Below are 18,470 nucleotides of genomic sequence, written 5' to 3'. Positions count from 1 at the left end.
CTGTCATAGACAAAAAAGAGAATGGTTTGACACGCTATTAGGAGGGGTAGGAACGGGATTAGGAGTATTGAATGGTATACAGTTAGAAACAGTTATGAACAAATTAAACTCAGTGGGAGATGACACATCTACTGCATTAAGGATAGGTGCGTCATGGTTACCTACTACCTTTGACTTACAGCAAAAAGGGTTAGCTATAGATGAACTGTTTCTAAATGTTTTTAATGAAAGTATGCTAACCGAATATAGAACATTACAGAATGTATCAACTTTTGTAAATTGGACAGTATGTACGCTTAAAACGATGTGGCAACAAGAACAGATGAATAATTTTAAGAATAAATTGTTTAGTAGTCATGTTAGGCAATGGACAGACATACTGCCCATAGGAAAGAGAAATGATACGTGGTTATTGTTACAGCCTGAGTATACTGAGTGTACACCTAAATGGTGTGCAGGAAGACTAATAGCATTCAATGTGAAAAATCCTACTCTATTATGCAAATTTATTGTTATGCCAATGGTAATGATTGATCCGGTGACATTATTAGGACAATATTGGATGCCGGAAATGAAAGGAACACACATAGATTCTCAAAATAAGACAAGGAATATAGATTTGTGCCAATTAACAGAGCAAGGATATGTATGTAATCAACAGTCAGGGATATATGAACCCTGTCTAATGCAGCACCAGGATAATGTATGCGCACTCACTATAATCCCAGAAGCGAACCTACAGGTTTATATTGAAGTAGGTCCACAGCATGTATGTTTAATAACTAACAAGCAGACCCTTAGCCAGTTTAAACTCATAGGACCATTTTCAGGATGTCTATACAATGTGACGCATTTGACTTGGGGGAACCAAACTATAGTGTTCCTGCCTACTTTAGAAGAAATAATGTCCACTATATGGGTACCTGAACCTTTGCCCTATGGAAATTTTAGTTTATCTTTAGACGAATTGAAAAAGGTGTTACAACGATCAGGAGAAGTTGAAAAACTAATCCAAGCCCATAATGTAACTCTAAGTAGGGTGAAAATATTGGCTACAATAGCAGCTAGGGAAGTGATACATTTGTCATCAGCAATGAAAGATGCTAGTGCCCATCACTGGTATGACGTTTTTACAGGATTCTCACCTACAGCTACTAAAATATTACATGTGCTTTTCCAACCATTGATTTGTTTAATGATATTATTTGTATTGCTTACATGTTTTAATTGTTATGCATTTTGTAAAATAAGGGAAGCATTCAATCAGAGGCCTATACATTATGATGAAAGAATGTTGTGAGATTACCCCACCTACATACCTGTGTGAATCAAGTGAAGAAATGGATCGAAGCCTTGCTATCCGGAGATAGAAGTAGCATTGGAATTTAGGTGTTGGTAAAATCACAAAAGGAGGGATTGTTATGGTATAAATATACATATATAATGTATTTGGGACCATAAGGAGTGAAATGTTATAAAGGAGAACATGTATTACAATATAAAGGTATTTTAGAAAGGTTAAGAGAAGAAATAGTTTTCAGATGCTCTGCCGTCCCTTGAAATTGCAAACAGATGGAGGTCAATCACTTGACCACCCCCCCTAAGCATAAAAGGAAACATAAGGGAATACCTGGTGCTCCACCAATGAGCTTTTATGGGAAAGGAAGCTGTAAGGCTTGAATATACAGATGACTCATATGTTATGGAATGTTCTTTGTTCGTCCGATGCTATAAGTATGAACGTTTGTAGTTCAATAAATTAGAAGTATTTTACCTTGAGAAACGTCTCAGTGTATCTGTTACTTCTCCGAGCAGCTCGTCCTACCTATCGATTTGAACCTGCATGGAGATCAAGGCGTAACGTGACCCAAGTTGCGATCACACACCTCCACAGCACAGTGAAGACGTTCCAGCCCACCCGCCCTATTTGTAATATATTTTCTATGGTTATGTCTTTTTTGCCTGAATGTTTTGTAACAGGCTGTATTTTATATGTATTGTAGGTATCACAGCTTGGCATATGGGAGGACCTTGTCCCTTTCGAGACCGTGAGGAATTCGTAAGGGTCACCAGTCAGAACAACTAGGACATGCCAACCGCGTCTGCGGTGGTATCGGCATGCTTGGTGACCCCGGAAGGATTATATACGGCCGGGCAAGGTTCCCCATATGTTAACTTTGTAATAAAGCTATGGCCTACCCCCACTTTATCCACAACACTGTATCTGTGTCTTTCTATTTTTGTAGATAGTTCGTAGGTTTACCCATGCAGATGATGGGATAAGTTGTGTTACAGTTGTGATACTGTCAGTCTATCAATGGGAGGGCTCTTCCTGTCGCCGGCAGGAATAGTTCCACAGCGGATTTTGCGGCAGGACCTGCCACGCAAAATACACTGTGTGAACTAGCCCTTAGAATGCTGCATCTTGAAAAAAACACCACAAACTAAGACGCAATGTATGAATTGTATTCTATACTTTACTATAGACTTTAAAGTAACTTTTGGCCGCAGTGTTTTTGACCTAAAAAAAAAAAAAAGCTGTGAAAAACACCAACAGTAAACACCACGAAAAACGCAACAAAACGCTGGGTGTGAATCCAACACGGCAGTATTTTGGTCAGTATTCAATGCCAAAAATTAGGAGTGGAACCGGCACAGAGAAAAACTTTAATGGAAAGAGTTGTACCTCTTTTGTGTTTTGGACCCACTCCTAGTTTTGGCTTACAAAAACTGAAGCGAAATACTGAACTAAATACTGCCGTGTGAAAGTGGCCTAAAGCGGCTCTAAGCACAAAAGCACAGAGAGAAATCTGTAGCTTAATATAAAAGTTTGGCAGGTGTCAAAAAACGTACTCTCTATCCAATTACACAATCCAATAACATGATGTAACCCGAATAAAATCTGTTAAAGATGCATACTGATATAATCAATATTATTTACGTGTTTACATTAACTGGATGTAACCCCTTAGGCTGGGTTCACACGACCTATTATGCCTCGTTTTACGTCTGAAAATAGGGCTACAATACATCGGCAAACATCTGCCCATTCATTTGAATGGGTTTGCCGACGTACTGTGCAGACAACCTGTCATTTACGCGTCGTCGTTTGACAGCTGTCAAACGACGACGCGTAAAAAATACAGCCTCGTCAAAAGAAGTGCAGGACACTTCTTTGGACGTTTTTGGAGCCGTTTTCTCATAGACTCCAATGAAAACAGCTCCAAAAACGAACTTAAAAAACGCAGCGAAAACGGCGCGAAAAACGCAAGTTGCTCCAAAAACGTCTGAAAATCAGGGGCTGTTTTCCCTTGAAAACAGCTCCGTATTTTCAGACGTTTTTGGTCACTACGTGTGCACATACCCCGAGTGACCACCAATACGCCTTTTTACGTTGGTCACTAAGGGGCCTTAGGCTAGGCTGACGCCTTTTCACGTTCGCCTGGTCTAAGTCCTGCACGGGTCTCCCGTGCAGGCTGGAGCCGGGGCTCTGCTGTCTGATGACAGCTGAGCTCCTGCTCCAACGGCCGCGATCGAAGTTTACTTCGATCGCGGCCGTTTAACCTGTTAAATGCTGCCAATAGCGACCGCAGCATTTAACTTTGTTTACAGAGGGAGTGCGCTCCCTCTGTCACCCATCGGCGGCCCGCGAATGCAATCGTGGGTCTCCGATGGGGTGTCATGGCAGCCGGGGGCTTGATAAAAGCCCCCCAGGTCTGCCCTGGACACAGATTGCCTGTCAGATTTACACTGACAGGCAATAATGCTCTGGTATACGAAGTATACCAAAGCATTATAGCAGCGATCTGAAGATTGCACAGTAAAGTTCCCTAGTGGGACTAGTGAAATAAATAATAAATGTGAAATAAGGATTAATAATAAAAGTTACAGTAAAAAAATAAATAAAACCATTTTTTTCCATAAAAAGTGATTTTATTTAGTAAAAGTGTAAAAAATAAATAAAAGTACACATATATGGTATCGCCGCGACCGTAATGACTCCATTAATAAAGTTAATATGTAATTTAAACCGCAAGGTGAACACCGTAAAAACAAAAAATGCAAAAAACAAAGACGAAATTGCAATTTTTTTCCATTTCCCCCCCAAAAAGTCATAATAAAAATAAATCAATAAGTCCCATGCACCCCAAAGCAGTACCAAAACTACGTCTCGTCTCGCAGAAAACAAGCCACAAAAATCACTACATTGATGGTAAAATAAAAAAGTTACGGCTCTTGGAAAGCGACGATGCAAAAACAAATAATTTTAGTTCAAAAGAGTTTTGATTGTGCAAAAGTCGTAAAACATAAAAAACCTCTACATATGTGGTATCGCCGTAATCGTACGACCCATAGAATAAAGGTAACATGTTATTTACGTCGCACAGTGAACGGCGTCAATTTAAAAACGCATAGAACAATGGTGGAATTTCAGGTTTTTTTTTTATAATCCCCCCAAAAAAAGTTAATAAAAGTTAATAAAAAAAATTCTATGCACCCTAAAATGGTGCTATTAAAAAGTACAACTAATCCCGCAAAAAACAAGTCCTCATACAGCTATGTAGATGAAAAAATAAAAAAGTTATAGCTCTTTGAATGCGACTATAGAAAAACGAATAAAATAGCTTGGTCATTAGGGCCTAAAATGGGCTGGTCACTAAGGGGTTAATAGATTTAGTCTTCCCAAAATTTCAAATGGTCAGAGAAGGCCACAACATTCAATTTTCAACTACTTTTTCACACATGTTCTTCAGCAGTCTTTCATTTACAAATTCCCACAAAAAAAACAAAAAATATATAACAACATAATGAGCATCAAATTGCAATAAATCATGAGATAATATGCACTTTGTAAATAGACGGATACTTTCTGGAGCAGTATGATAAACGTACTACTATAAGGACATTACTATAATTAGTATGGGGCAAAATAGTACATTTATTGTAGGGTCTGTATTGCTTTCTATTTCATCTCATGACAATGATCGCTTTCATAATATCTAAACCCAAAAAAATAAGTGTTCCTTTTATTCTCACATGCAACGTTTCAGCTCAGTGTGAGCCTTTCTCAAGCATCACAACAGTGCGTCACATTAGTCAACATGCATATAGGTGCATCAATTTAATATATCATTAATGTAAATTCTCTTATACAAAGTGCAAAATTCATAATAACCAGTAAGGCTCTGTTCACATCTGCGTTGGGGTCCCGTTCGGACGTTCCGTCGGAGGTTTCCGTCAGAACGGGACCCTGAGCAGACACAAACGGACACTTTTCCATTACCATTCACATCTGCGTTGGACGCTCCTTTAGGGGCCTCCGTCGCAGATCCGGCAGGGATTACTGGAGATTACCGGAGACAATAGCGCAGCATGCTGCGCTATTGTGTCCGGTAAAATCACGGACACCCTGACGGAAAGCTGACGGAACCTATTGAAATCAATGGGTTCCGTCAACTGCCGGCGGTGTCTTGTTGTGCAATGGAATCGTTGCTTCCGTTATTCCCTTGTTCTGTTCCTCTGACGGAGCAGAGCAACGACATGTCACAACGCAGATGTAAACCAAGCCTAATAAATATAAAGTGCAAAGTTATATTTATAGCAATGATGCCAATTAATACATATGGCATTCAGGAGTTTGTTAAAAGCTTTTATTTATACATACTGTATTACAAAGTGTTCACAACATCCATATCGACTGTTGGCGCCCCCCTCGCCTCCCTGCGCATGCCCACCACAGTATAAGATATGAATAGCTCATCCATGCGCTCACAGACGTATGACGTCAGATCGCACATGCTCACAAGCACCTATGAATATGTCAGTCGCCATGTTTGTGATGGGATGGAGAACTGTGTCTACCTCTAATCAGCTGACCTGATCATATGACTACGGGTGGAAACACATATTAGCCATCTTACTAATAGCGCATAATATCTCGTTCTGGCATAGAGATCGATGGAATGAGTTATATAGAGCACATCTATTCTATATAACTAATGTTCGTTTAAAGGCTATGTAAACCCTTTATTTAAAAAAAAAAGGTCAATCAGTGTATTTTATGCAACTTTCTAATTCGTTTTTAGTAAAAATTATTTTTACTTTTTGAGATACAGCTGCTTTGTATCCTATATACAGAGCAGCTGTATCTTACGCCGAATCCTGTACCCGTCAGGTCCGCGGGACTGACGGGTTCAGGGTCAGTAAGTTCATAACTTAGATAAGATGGATAACAGGTGGATCCTGCATTCCCCGCTTACACTGAACCCGTCAGTCCCGCCGACCTGACGGATTCAGGTCTTAGCGAACGATACAGCTGCTCTGTATACAGAATTCAAAGTAGCTGTATCTCAAAAGTTTAAATAATTTTTACAAAAATAAATATATATTAAAAAGTTGCACAAAACACTGATTATTAATTTTTATAAAAATGTCAATCATAATAATAAAACAATGTGCCCTCTAGCGTCCAATCAGTGAAATTCAGGCATAGACACAAACCATGTACCAATCGCCTGTTACGTATAAACCCAACATGAGGTAAATTAACCATATCCCCTCACCTTTCAATTGATTTTCTAGTTCTTGATCATTGAGGGGCCGTTGGACCGTGTCCCTAAGTGCGCACCCACCTATTTATAGATTTTTTTGATCTAGTGCTGCTGATATCCATTGAATAAGCTACAGACACAGATGGGAGAAAGGTCAGACAGACAAAGAAAGATAAACCCAGCGACTCAGTGGTTAACACTAGAGTTGGTATTTTCTCCCTGCGCCACGGCTTTCTTCCCACACTCCAAAAAAGACGCTGAAATTGACCCGCACATGTGTACAGGAGTTTAAGATATGGAATCAAACTGTGAGGAAATAATAAGAGAAGACAGAGCTGTATTGGTACCTTATGTTACAGTTCCTCACTCCAGAGTCCTTCAGTTCTCCTTTGTTGCATTTCACCTGCAGGTTTTCCATTCTCCCCCAGCAAGTTTTAGTTTTGTTTTCACTTTTAGAATTCCATTCAAGAGATCTTCACAAATCCAGATCCAAATAATCTCTGTAGTAACATGAAACGAATATGAGACAGGTCAGAACAAAAAACTGAGAAACGGTGTGATGTTCTGTGTCAGCCATTAACAGGTTAAGGCCGTACGTACCAGGCTCTTTGGTGTATTCCTCTCATACCGTTGCTAATTCCAGAAACTTCTTTGATTTTGTGGGGGTGAAAAGCCAACAGGTCTTCAGAGTTCCAGTTGTCTGCTGGTAGTCAGTGCACACGGTGCGTGAAATACTGCAGTGTCATCCATAGCATGCTAACCTAGCAGTGAATCATTGCAATGCGAGAGAGGAGTTCCTCATTAACCCTTTTACACCTGCATAGCACGGAGAATAGATTTGCAGGTCACGTGCACACTAGTCTTTTTTAAAAAAATCTATTTGATATAATGTACAATAAGAGCTTATTATTATTTACTCTATTGAAGATAAACTTCCTGTTCAACCCACCACATTCTGAAATGTAAAAATAGGGTGAATAAAAAATAGAAGCAATGTTGAAAACAAAAGCTGAGTGACTCTGCCCCGTGAGTGGAGTGACCGGCAGACGTACGGACGCGTTAGGGTATGTGCACACACACTAATTACGGACGTAATTCGGGCGTTTTTGCCCCGAATTACGTCCGAAAATAGCGCCTCAATAGCGCTGACAAACATCTGCCCATTGAAAGCAATGGGCAGACGTTTGTCTGTTCACGCGAGACCTGTCACTTCTTTGACTTCAATGAATAGCAGCTCCAATTACGTCCGTAATGGACGCGGCGCTCAAGCGCCTGCACATGCCGTTACGGCTGAAATTACGGGGATGTTTTCAGTCTGAAACATCCCCGTAATTCAGCCGTTACGGACGCCCTCGTGTGAACATACCCTTACTGTCTTCTCATGAGGTGATCTGGGTTCAAAGCTCTCTGCTGATGGGAATTACCTCAGTGACTTGACACTTTTCAGAACGAGTGCAAATGTTTCTCTAAATAGTAAATCTCCAGGCAACTGCTGAGGGGCCCGAGCTATGGCTATACAATGTCTGCGAGGATATCATATCGCAGTTACGTACCGCCACAATCGCACACGTTTTTTTTGTGCCAAGTGGATCCAAAACGACGGAAAAGTATAAGGCCCTGTTCACACTGAGTATTGTGATGAGTTTTTTGGCGCGGAAACCGGTCCGCGAAGCTCGTCAAAAACCGTCCGAAAATGCCTGCCTATATTCGGGCGTTCACGCCTCTGACCTCCCATTGACATCAATGGGAGGCAGAGAAAGCGTATTTCGCTGAGTTTGCCCGTAGCACTCAAAAGGCGAAAAATGCGGCGAAAAATGCGGCGAAAATCGCGGCAAACGGCATACAGGAAGGTCAAAATCTGCCTCAAAATCCCAAACGGAATTTTGGGGCAGAATTTTCCTCCTGCAAAAAACTCTGTGTGATCACAGCCTAAGGGTATGTTCACACGGCGGGGGTCCGTAACGGCTGAAATTACGGGGATGTTTCAGCCTGAAAACATCCCCGTAATTTCAGCCGTACCGGCATGTGCAGGCGCTTGAACGCCGCGTCAATTACGGCCGTAATTAGCGCTGCTATTCATTGGAGTCAATGAATAACGGCTCTAATTACGGCCAAAGAAGTGACAGGTCACTTCTTTGACGCGGGCGTCTATTTACGCGCCGTTATTTGACAGCGGCGCGTAAATTTACGCCTCGTGTGAACAGACAAACGTCTGCCCATTGCTTTCAATGGGCAGATGTTTGTCAGCGCTATTGAGGCGCTATTTTCGGGCGTAATTCGGGGCAAAAACGCCCGATTTACGTCCGTAAATAGGCCGTGTGAACATACCCTAAAGAAAAGACTGATGCATTGAGTATCGGACTGAGGTCCCTAGGACTTACCTGCAAACGCTGATGCTGCTGCAGAATCATCTGTAGCCTCTGGTGCCGACACGATGCAGGACCTGTGAGTGACGTCACAGATCTGCACTGCCAGAAGCTGGGCGTTCTGAAGAGAAGTGGATGATACTTCTCTTCAGAACGCCCAGCTAGTAAAAGTAGTAAACACGCCCCGATGTACGCACATAATACACGCCCAGTTGTACTTTTACTTTTCAACACGCCCAGTTGTACTTTTGCAAGCCTCATTTGCATAACTACAAAAATGGTCATAACTTGGCCAAAAATGCTCGTTTTTTAAAAATAAAAACGTTACTGTAATCTACATTGCAGTGCCGATCTGCTGCAATAGCAGATAGGGGTTGCAAAATCTGGTGACAGAGCCTCTTTAATGTTCTAATTTTCTGAGCGACTAAATTTTGGGTTTTCATTAATTGTTAGACATAATCATCAACATTAAAAGAAAATAATGCTGGAACTAGATCACTCTGTGTGTAATGAATCTATATAATATGAGTTTCACTTTTTGAATTGAATTATTGAAATAAAGTAACCTTATGATGATATTCTAATTCCTTGAGAAGGACTAGTATACAAAATAAACCGAATAGTGTAGAAAATGTAATCTTTATTAATCCATGCAGATGGGTATACACATTTTTTCTCCAATAGGGTATATATGATTTTACTTATGTATTTTTATATATTCTTATCTTAGCTGGTAATCCTTGCCGGGGTGTTGCCATGGCTGCCGTTGTCCTAATCGTCATGCTGTGGTATACTGCATAATGATGGGACTTCGGCCGCCTGCCCACTCTGCCCTTACCTTCTCTCTTTGCAATGATCACTAGCTGTTTATTATTTATTTATCCAGTATATTGGGTATGATGTGGTACCGGTGGGGGCTGTGGGTTGGATATGCATCGTTCATGTTGGGCATGTTCGGACGATGCTCTCCTTCATATGGTCCCCACCTGTTTCTATATTTTTTTTTAATGTGTCTTTGATATATGTTGGCGATTATTTGTTAGTCATACTGATGTATATCTATGTGAATGAGTAGCTCTGTCAACAAGTTAACTCCTGGTGGCGTTTATGTGCTGGTATTACTGCCTGTTCCAAGTTTGGAATCTTTATATTATAATGTTTGTAAGGAATGTCATTCATTAATTTATTTATTTATAGAATTATTATGTTGGAGATATTTTACTTTGATATCTACGTTTATGTGGTGACTTCGCTGGCGTGATGCCGTTTGTGTGTTGCCATGTAGACCTCATCTGCTCGCTTTGCCCCCGACATTTTTTTTAACTGTCCTTATTTTTATTACCTTGTTGTAAATGAGTTTGGTGCTATATACACACACACACACACACAGATACACTTGATGGCATATGGGAGAATTCCACGATTATCTATTGAGGTTTTTTTTTTTTTTTGCAATACTTACAAGGCCGGTGGGCCGGTGGAGTGCGCATGCGCGTCTGGTGACTGTTCCAGCGTCGTACAGGATGTTGTCAGAGTATTGGCAGAAGCTCCTGTTTGGGCAAAGGTCGCTTACTTGTGCTGACACCAATAACACGGATGGTCAACATTGAGCAGGACCCTGACGCGTCATGTGCCATTAGACACTGCTTGTTTGGTTTAGTATTTAACCTTGTAAGGACTAATATATTCACATCTTGACGAAGGTTGCGAAACTCACGTCGAGGTGTCCCCGAAGGGTGAATTTTCCCAATTGCCATCATGACAGCCACAGGTAACTTACTTATATTTGTATTATATAAATACATACATACTATCTGGTCTTTATATATTTAGGATCTTGTTTTAGATATTTAACCTATTTTGGATGAGCCACTAAAACTTATACTGTGACCTGATACCTGTATGTGACTGGAATTTTGGTAGATTTCATCCCAGACTGTTTTTATTTTTATTTTTATATTTTTTGTATATATATTTTTGGGTGGGTGTAATAGTCTGTTTAGATGTATGGATTAATAAAGATTGAATTTTCTAGACTATTCGGTCTTATTTGACTGTAACAACACACGCGCACATAAATTATGTTATAAATTATGCTATGTAACGTCCGTGGTCTCCTTCCATCCAGTCGACGCCCTTCTCTCAAGAGATGTCTGCACATACTGCCGTCCTGCTCCACAGTGACCACCATGGTGCGCTCACGAGCTCAGTCCAGACTTGAGAAGCCAAAGCGCAAGCATGTTGGTGATTGAGCTAATTGGTCCAGAGCACCCTGGGCTATAAGAAGGTCCCAGCCCCATCCTCCCACGCCTGAGCTTTGTTGTTGTATTCCTAGTCTGTCTTGCAAATGGTCCCCTAGTGTTTCCTGCTCCCAGTGTTTCCTGTTCCTGTATCCTGATCTAGTGCCGTGCTTAGCTGTAGCTGTAGCCGTGCTGTGCTGTATACCACGCCTGTCCTGCTTCTCCACGCCTGACGTCTACCTGCTGCCTAGTTCCTACCAAGCCTGACTTGCTACTGTCCGAGCTGCAACAGGTACCCTATATAAACTGTAGACTCTGACCTGCACCCTGTTGGCCAGCTGCCATACCGCCAAGGCGGTACGGCCCAGTGGGTCCACAAACCCTACATGACATGCTAAAACCTACAAGCAAACAAAACACCACACCCCCCACCATGTAGATAGCACCACACACACCCCATCTGGTAGATAGCGCTATTGGGGCTCTCTCTAGGAGCGGAATCCCCAGCCAGAGCGTTGCCGATGCTCTGGACGGAGATTTCGGTCCTGGAGGAGCCCCTGGCATCACTATTCATAAATGGACTGTGACGTCAGGGGCTCCCCCAGGAGCGGAATCACTGGCCAGAACGTCGACATCGCACTGGCTGGGGATTCTGCTCCTTGAGAAGGCCCCAATAGCGCTCCTTTGTGTTAATTACTTTACACAGTTTAGTGTCATCCGCAAAAAATTTAATTTTACTGTGCAATCCCTCTACAAGGTCAATAATATATATATAGCAAACAGCATAAAGGCCAATACTGATCCCAGTGGTACATCACTGGTAATGGTGACGCAATTTGAGTATGTACCATTAATAACCTCCCTCTGTTCTCTATCACTGATGCAGCTGTTAACCCACTGACACTCATTTTCCCCCAGTCCCAGCATTCTCATTTTAAACTTGATCTCGCTGTAAGCTGTCATTTACAGCGTGATGTCGCGAGATTACGCTTGCTGTGCTGTAAGTCCTACACAAACGTTACCGAAGTGTATTTCTGAAATACTCTGATAGCACCACCACTATATGCACATACTTATGTAATATACGTTATATTGTGTATGCCTGATAAAGAAGTTTGCAAGTCTAAAATCATATTGGGCTACGTCAATTGCAGGTGTGGGATTCAAATTTTTAGCAGAGGGGCTTTAATTTGCTGACAGAGATAAATGTGCCCGGGGGGGCGTGCCATGGAAAATTATTGCAGCTCTAATAGTCAAATAAAAAAGTTACAATATTTCAAGTGCACCTTATATTAATGTGGACTCTAAATAAATATTTTTGTATGTAGCAGTACTATCCTAGAAACTTCCCAAGCTTGTGTGGCTCCTTGTCCAGAATATTTAGCTGGATTTCCAAACTGTGTATATAATTATGTATATAATTACTAAAGAATAAACTTGTTATATTAAACTCAACCATTACGAAGAGATCAATATGTGCACATACAGTACTCTAAGCGTGTAATTGTGTTCAGCTGTGCACTGTGAGAGGGGTGGAAAACAGTGCAACTAATGCAAAGATAAAGTGCTTACTCCAAACTCAGTACATATATACAGCACCAGAACAAAGCTTAGTACACATATACAGCACTAGAACAAAGCTCAGCACATATATATATACAGGACCAGAATTAATTACAGTACATATATACAGCACCAGAACCAAGCTCAGTAAATAAATACAGCACCAGGATGAAGCTCAGTACATATATATATATATATATATATATATATATATATATAGCACCAGAACCCAGCTCAATAATTATATTCTGCACCAGAACCAAGCCGAGGACATACATACATACAGCACGAGAACCATGCTGCGTACATAAATACAGCACCAGAATAAAGCCCTGTACATAAATACAGCACCAGAACCAAGCTCTGTACATAAATACATCACCAGAACAAAGCTCAGTACATATATACAGTACCAGAACAAAACTCAGTACATAAATACAGCACCAGAACAAAGCTCTGAACATAAATACAGCACCAGAGCAAAGCTCTGTACTTAAATACAGCACCAGAACAAAGCTCAGTACATATATGCAGTACAAGAACAAAACTCAGTGCATAAATACAGCACCAGAACAAAGCTCAGTTCATAAATACAGCACTAGAACCAAGCTCAGCACATATATGTATTACCAGCACAAATACAGTTCAGTACAGAAATCATTTGCAAATTCTGTTTATTTCCTGCCATACAAGTTTGTAGCAGGTGAAACTATAGCTCCCAGTACTACCTGAACAATGGCAAGAATATCCTGAAAGTTGCAGTTTCACAAAAAAAAAATGCTACCATACAATATTTCACTTCAGATCATACAGCGAATCTAGTACTGATCCGACACAGTCAGAGGGACAATAAACATTTCCATATAGTGACTCACAGGTGACATCTCAGATTCTAGTCATTTTTTCTCTTTTCTTCTCCATCCAGTCCAGACTTCCATGGTGATGTCTCCAGGCCACAACCCATTTCTGCAGAGTTTACCACTTAGATGTCTTCGGCCCCTCACTTTCCAATATTTTTGCACCTATAAACGAAAATAAAATTCTTGTGGTACCACATAGCGCACATCGCAACATGCACTGTGTCGTGTCCCTGAATACAATTGTGTTACACACTGTAAAATAAAGCACCGTACACGCACACACACACAGTGCCCCCTGTAGATAGTGTCACACACAGTGCCCCCTGTAGATAATGCCCACATAGAGCCCCCTGTAGATTATGCCATTTACACTGCCCACTAAAAAAAATTAACATTAAATACGCAGCTGCCCCCGGTTCCTACACTGTCCTCCAGCGATCCAGGCCTGGTCTCTTCTGACCAGGCCTGCTCCAGCGGAATGATGAAGGTGGCGCAATCATGTCATCTCGCAGCCTGCATCACAGGTAAAGCGCCGAATGGCGGGGCAGGGAACTGACCGTTCCCTTACCTCTCCAGCTCTAGGAAGACTTCTCAAATGTATATGCGTCTTAAGGACGCAGATAAAATTGAGTGCAGTGGGAATGGATCTGGATCTTGCTTCTCCCTGGTTCCACAAACCGGTTGTAATTTTACAAAACAGGTTGGGAGAACCGGGAAGAACCCGTCGGATCCCACCCCTCGTCATTTGTAACCTCTTGTATATTATAACACATTTTAAATGGCAGTTACAATCTGTATATACTAGTCTTTACAAAGTGAAATACCAATAATCACGCATAAATGTTGGAATGATAGGTGTTGGCTTATAAAGATACTGAAATATGCAATGTCATAGAAAAAATTTATGCAAATGATGAACGCAATTGTAATGTTAAATACTTGTAGTTTTAATACATCTGTACAATAAATATTACAATCAGCCATAAGATTAAAACCACTTGCCTAATATCGTGTCGGTCACCCTCGTGTGCCCAAAACAGCTCTGACCAATCGAAGAATGCACTTTGCAAGATTTTTGAAGATGTCCTGTGGTGTCTGGCACCAAGGCATTAGCACTAGATAGTTTAAGACCTATAAGTTGCGAGTTGGGGACTCCATGCATCGCACACTGACACGGACAGATGATTACGCCAATCTGCATGGGCATTTCAGTGGTAAAACACCTGTATTACTGAAATGAAGGCACTGATTGGCTGTCTAGCAGCGCTTCTCTATAGTTAAGTACTACATGTTACAATTAACATTGTAACTTGAAGAACCACTGTGTGTGTGTGTGTGTGTGTGTATATATACCGTATTTTTCGGACTATAAGACACACCTGACTATAAGACGCATCCAGGTTTTAAACAACAGAAAATAAGAAAAAATTTCATATTTTACTTCTTTTAGAAAGAAAAAACTTCTGGTTAAAAAAAAAATTGTTCAGTTTCACCACATTCTGAGAACCTTAACTATTTTTCCATCGTTGGAGCGGTGTGAGGGCTTACTTTTTGCGGGACGAGCTGTAGTTTTTATTTGCACCATATTTTTGGTACATACAATTTTTTTATAATTTTTTATTTCATTCTTATTAGGGCTATGGTGACCAAAAGACAACGATTCTGGGGTTTTAATTTTATTTTTTACGCCGTACACTGTGTGAGTCAAATAATGCTATATTGTAATAGTTTCTGGCTTTTACGAATGCAGCGATACCAATTTTTTTATTATTTTGTTATTTTTACATTGTGCTTGGGGAAAAAGGTTTTTTTTAAACTTTTTTTTACCCTCCTGAAAATTTATCAAACTTTTTTTTTTTTTTACACATTTTATTAGTTCCCCTAGGGGACTTGGACCAGCGATCATTAGATCGCTGGTACAATACACTGAAATACATGGATGAGTTACGGAAACAGCGTAACTCGCTGAGCTATGCTGTTTCCGTAACTCCCATAGTAGTGAATGACAGTTACAGAAGCAGCATAGAATGCTACACAGTTTCCGTAACTACTATTCAGTTCTATGGGAGTTACGGAAACTGCGTAGCTCAGCGAGTTAGGCATCATTTACACGAGCGTAATATACGCGCATGCTTTTCACGCGTGTCGTACGCACCTATATTAGGCTATGGGGCAGTGCAGACAGTGCGTGAATTTTGCGCAGCGCGAGTAAGTTGCGTAAAACTCACGACATGTCCTTTCTTTGTGCGCTGTTCGCGCATCACGCACCCATTGAAGTCAATGGGTACGTGAAAACCACGCATGCCGCACGGAAGCACTTCCGTGCGAACTGCGTGGTTCGCGCAACAGCTGTCAAACTCTGAATGTAAACAGAAAAGCACCACGTGCTTTTCTGTTTACAAACATCCAAACGGAGTGTAATAATGATGGCGGCTGATCGAAAATCACGCAGCCGCGCATCATACACTGATGACACACGCAGCTGTTAAGTGCCTTTTGCGCACGCAAAACGCTGCGTTTTTTGCGTGCGCAAAACGCACACGCTCGTGTAAATCAGGCCTTACACTGTTTCCGTAACTCGACCATGTAACCAGGAAGTGGCCGGAACACAGCGGAGCCGGGTAAGATAGAATGGGGTTTAGGGGGAACCGTTCTAGAGATAGATGCGGGTCCCAGAGGTGGGACCCGCATCTATCTGACATGTATGACATATCCTGTGGATATGTCATAAATGTCACTCATGGGAAAACTAATATAAATACCGCGGTCACTATTGACTGCGGAATTTAACTAGTCAAATTGCCAGGAACGGTGCCATCGCTGTTCCTGGCCGTTAGAGCAGCGTGTCTGAAGCTGACACCTGCAGTGTATGGAGCGGGCTCAGTGCGTGAGCTTGCTCCATACATCATCCCCTCCCTGCTCCATGATGTGCCAACACAACACGGGTCGGGAAGGGGTTAAATAAGGAGCGGTCAGGGGGCCCTTGACTGCCGACTATAAGACTCAGGGACTTTTTAGCAAGATTTATTCTTGCTAAAAACTGCGTCTTATAGTCCGAAAAATACGATTGGTGTGTGTGTATATATATGTGTATATATATATATATATATATATATATATATATATATATATATATATATATATATATAAACCATAGAACGCAGTAACGGCACCAGGACTTCAAAGTAGATGAAAACAGGGTGGATATATTCACCTGAAGACAGCGACGTTTCGGTTCAACAGGAACCTTTCTCGACCTAGGTTTTTCTCTATCTAAATTGGGGAATTAATTCATCCCCTGGTGATGAGCACATGGCCTGAATTTTTGATTTGTTGGAGAGCTGTGTTCATTTGTATCTGGACTGATATATATATATATATATATATATATATTTACACACACATATATATTTATACATATACACACACACACACACACGCGCGCGCGCACGCGCACGCGCACACACACACACACACACACACACACACACGTTGAAGAGGAGAAACAAGGACCACACAATATTAATCAATGAGGTTCTTAGTGTTATATATATATATATATATATATATATATACACAAAAGGTTCTTTTACTATTTTCCTCCAACATATAACAAAGTATCGCTCTGCTAATAATGGCTACTGGCTAATAAGGCTCTGCAGTCAACTACATAAAAGGTTCACACATTCTGTCAGATTTCACCTGAAGAATACCACTGCATGCAAAGTTACATTAAAATGACAGACTCCATTATAAATCAATAATGTTCGTCGGGCACTAGTGGTATACATTATACGACTGACACTGGGTTCTGGCTTTCATTATAAACGGAAACCACAATGCAGATGTGAACAGAGCCTAACAAGCACACCAGTTCTGCTGCCAGATGCTCCATTTACAGTACATGTGTATGAGGCTGTCAGGAAAATGGGTGGAGACTGAGTGAGGTAACAGGCTGCAGAGGTTGAAGGCTAAGGCTATCATGTAACTTATGGGTAGAGATAGTACTGCTACTGCATAAGTTCAATTTATTATTTTTTTTTAAACGTGTTCTTGGAAAACGTATAGAAGCAGTCGCAGTATTATAAGACAGCTATGCACAGAATAAATCAGTACATATGAACACTTACCTTCAGTATCATAGAATATTTTAGCACTAGTAACGTCCACATAAGCTCAAGGAAGATATTGAAGTATAGCAGCGTGGCAAGATTATGACTGACCTGTAACCGTAAGCAGTTCTCAGGTGAAAAGACACAACATTCGACAGTTTGCAGTCTGTGCAGCGACCTCTTCTCAGTGAATATTAGAATAATAGCAATGCACGGTTCAGATGTGTGCACAGAAGCAATGAGCGCCGTCTGGCACTGTTCCAACCACAATGACTCATCCAAAATCATTGTAGGGGAGAAGGCAAAGCTCCGCAGTCCAGCCAGCAGCTCAGAAGGGAAAGCCAATGTCCTACTATGCACCTTGTTACATTGATTTTACACGAATTTAACCCCTAGCTTTTTAGTTTTTGTTTTTTCCTTCCCACCTATCAGCTTTTTTATTTTTCCATCGATATAGCCATCTGAGGGCTTTTTTTTTGCAAGATGAGTTGTATTTTTTTACGGCACCATTTACTGTACCATATAATGTACAAGGAAACGAGAAAAAATATATTTGTGGGGTGAAATAGTTTTTTTTGGTTTCTTTTTCACATCGTTCACCGTGCGGTAAAAACGACGTTAACTATATTCTGCGGGTCAATACCATTTTTATAAATTGAAATGTATCTGCTTGTGAGACAGATAGTAATACCACACAAAATAGTTACTAGTTAACATCCCCCATATGTCTACTTTGTTGGCATTGTTTTTTGAACGTCCTTTTATTTTTCTAGGACGT

General features: G+C 41.0%; 1 protein-coding gene across 4 annotated transcripts in view; it reads right to left on the bottom strand.

The window, feature by feature from the left end:
• LOC142761264 (kelch-like ECH-associated protein 1A) overlaps window positions 1-17,947 on the bottom strand; it is an 81,434-nt gene extending 63,487 nt beyond the window's left edge. The window contains exons 1-3 of one of the 4 annotated variants that reach the window (XM_075864449.1): window positions 17,804-17,947; window positions 7,152-7,367; window positions 6,899-7,051 (exon numbers count right to left, since the gene is read on the bottom strand). The gene's annotated coding sequence lies outside the window, so the exon portion shown is untranslated. Of the gene's footprint in view, window positions 1-6,898; window positions 7,052-7,151; window positions 7,582-17,803 lie in introns of those variants that run through there. The other 3 variants (XM_075864463.1, XM_075864470.1, XM_075864457.1) reach the window with 3 other exon arrangements.
• Between the last annotated feature and the right edge of the window lie 523 nt (window positions 17,948-18,470).

Source organism: Rhinoderma darwinii, chromosome 1 (genome assembly GCF_050947455.1).
Source record: "Rhinoderma darwinii isolate aRhiDar2 chromosome 1, aRhiDar2.hap1, whole genome shotgun sequence".
In the NCBI taxonomy this organism is placed as follows: Eukaryota; Metazoa; Chordata; class Amphibia; order Anura; family Rhinodermatidae; genus Rhinoderma; species Rhinoderma darwinii.
Note: the sequence above shows the minus strand (reverse complement) of the source record. Positions and strands in the feature narration are given on the sequence as shown.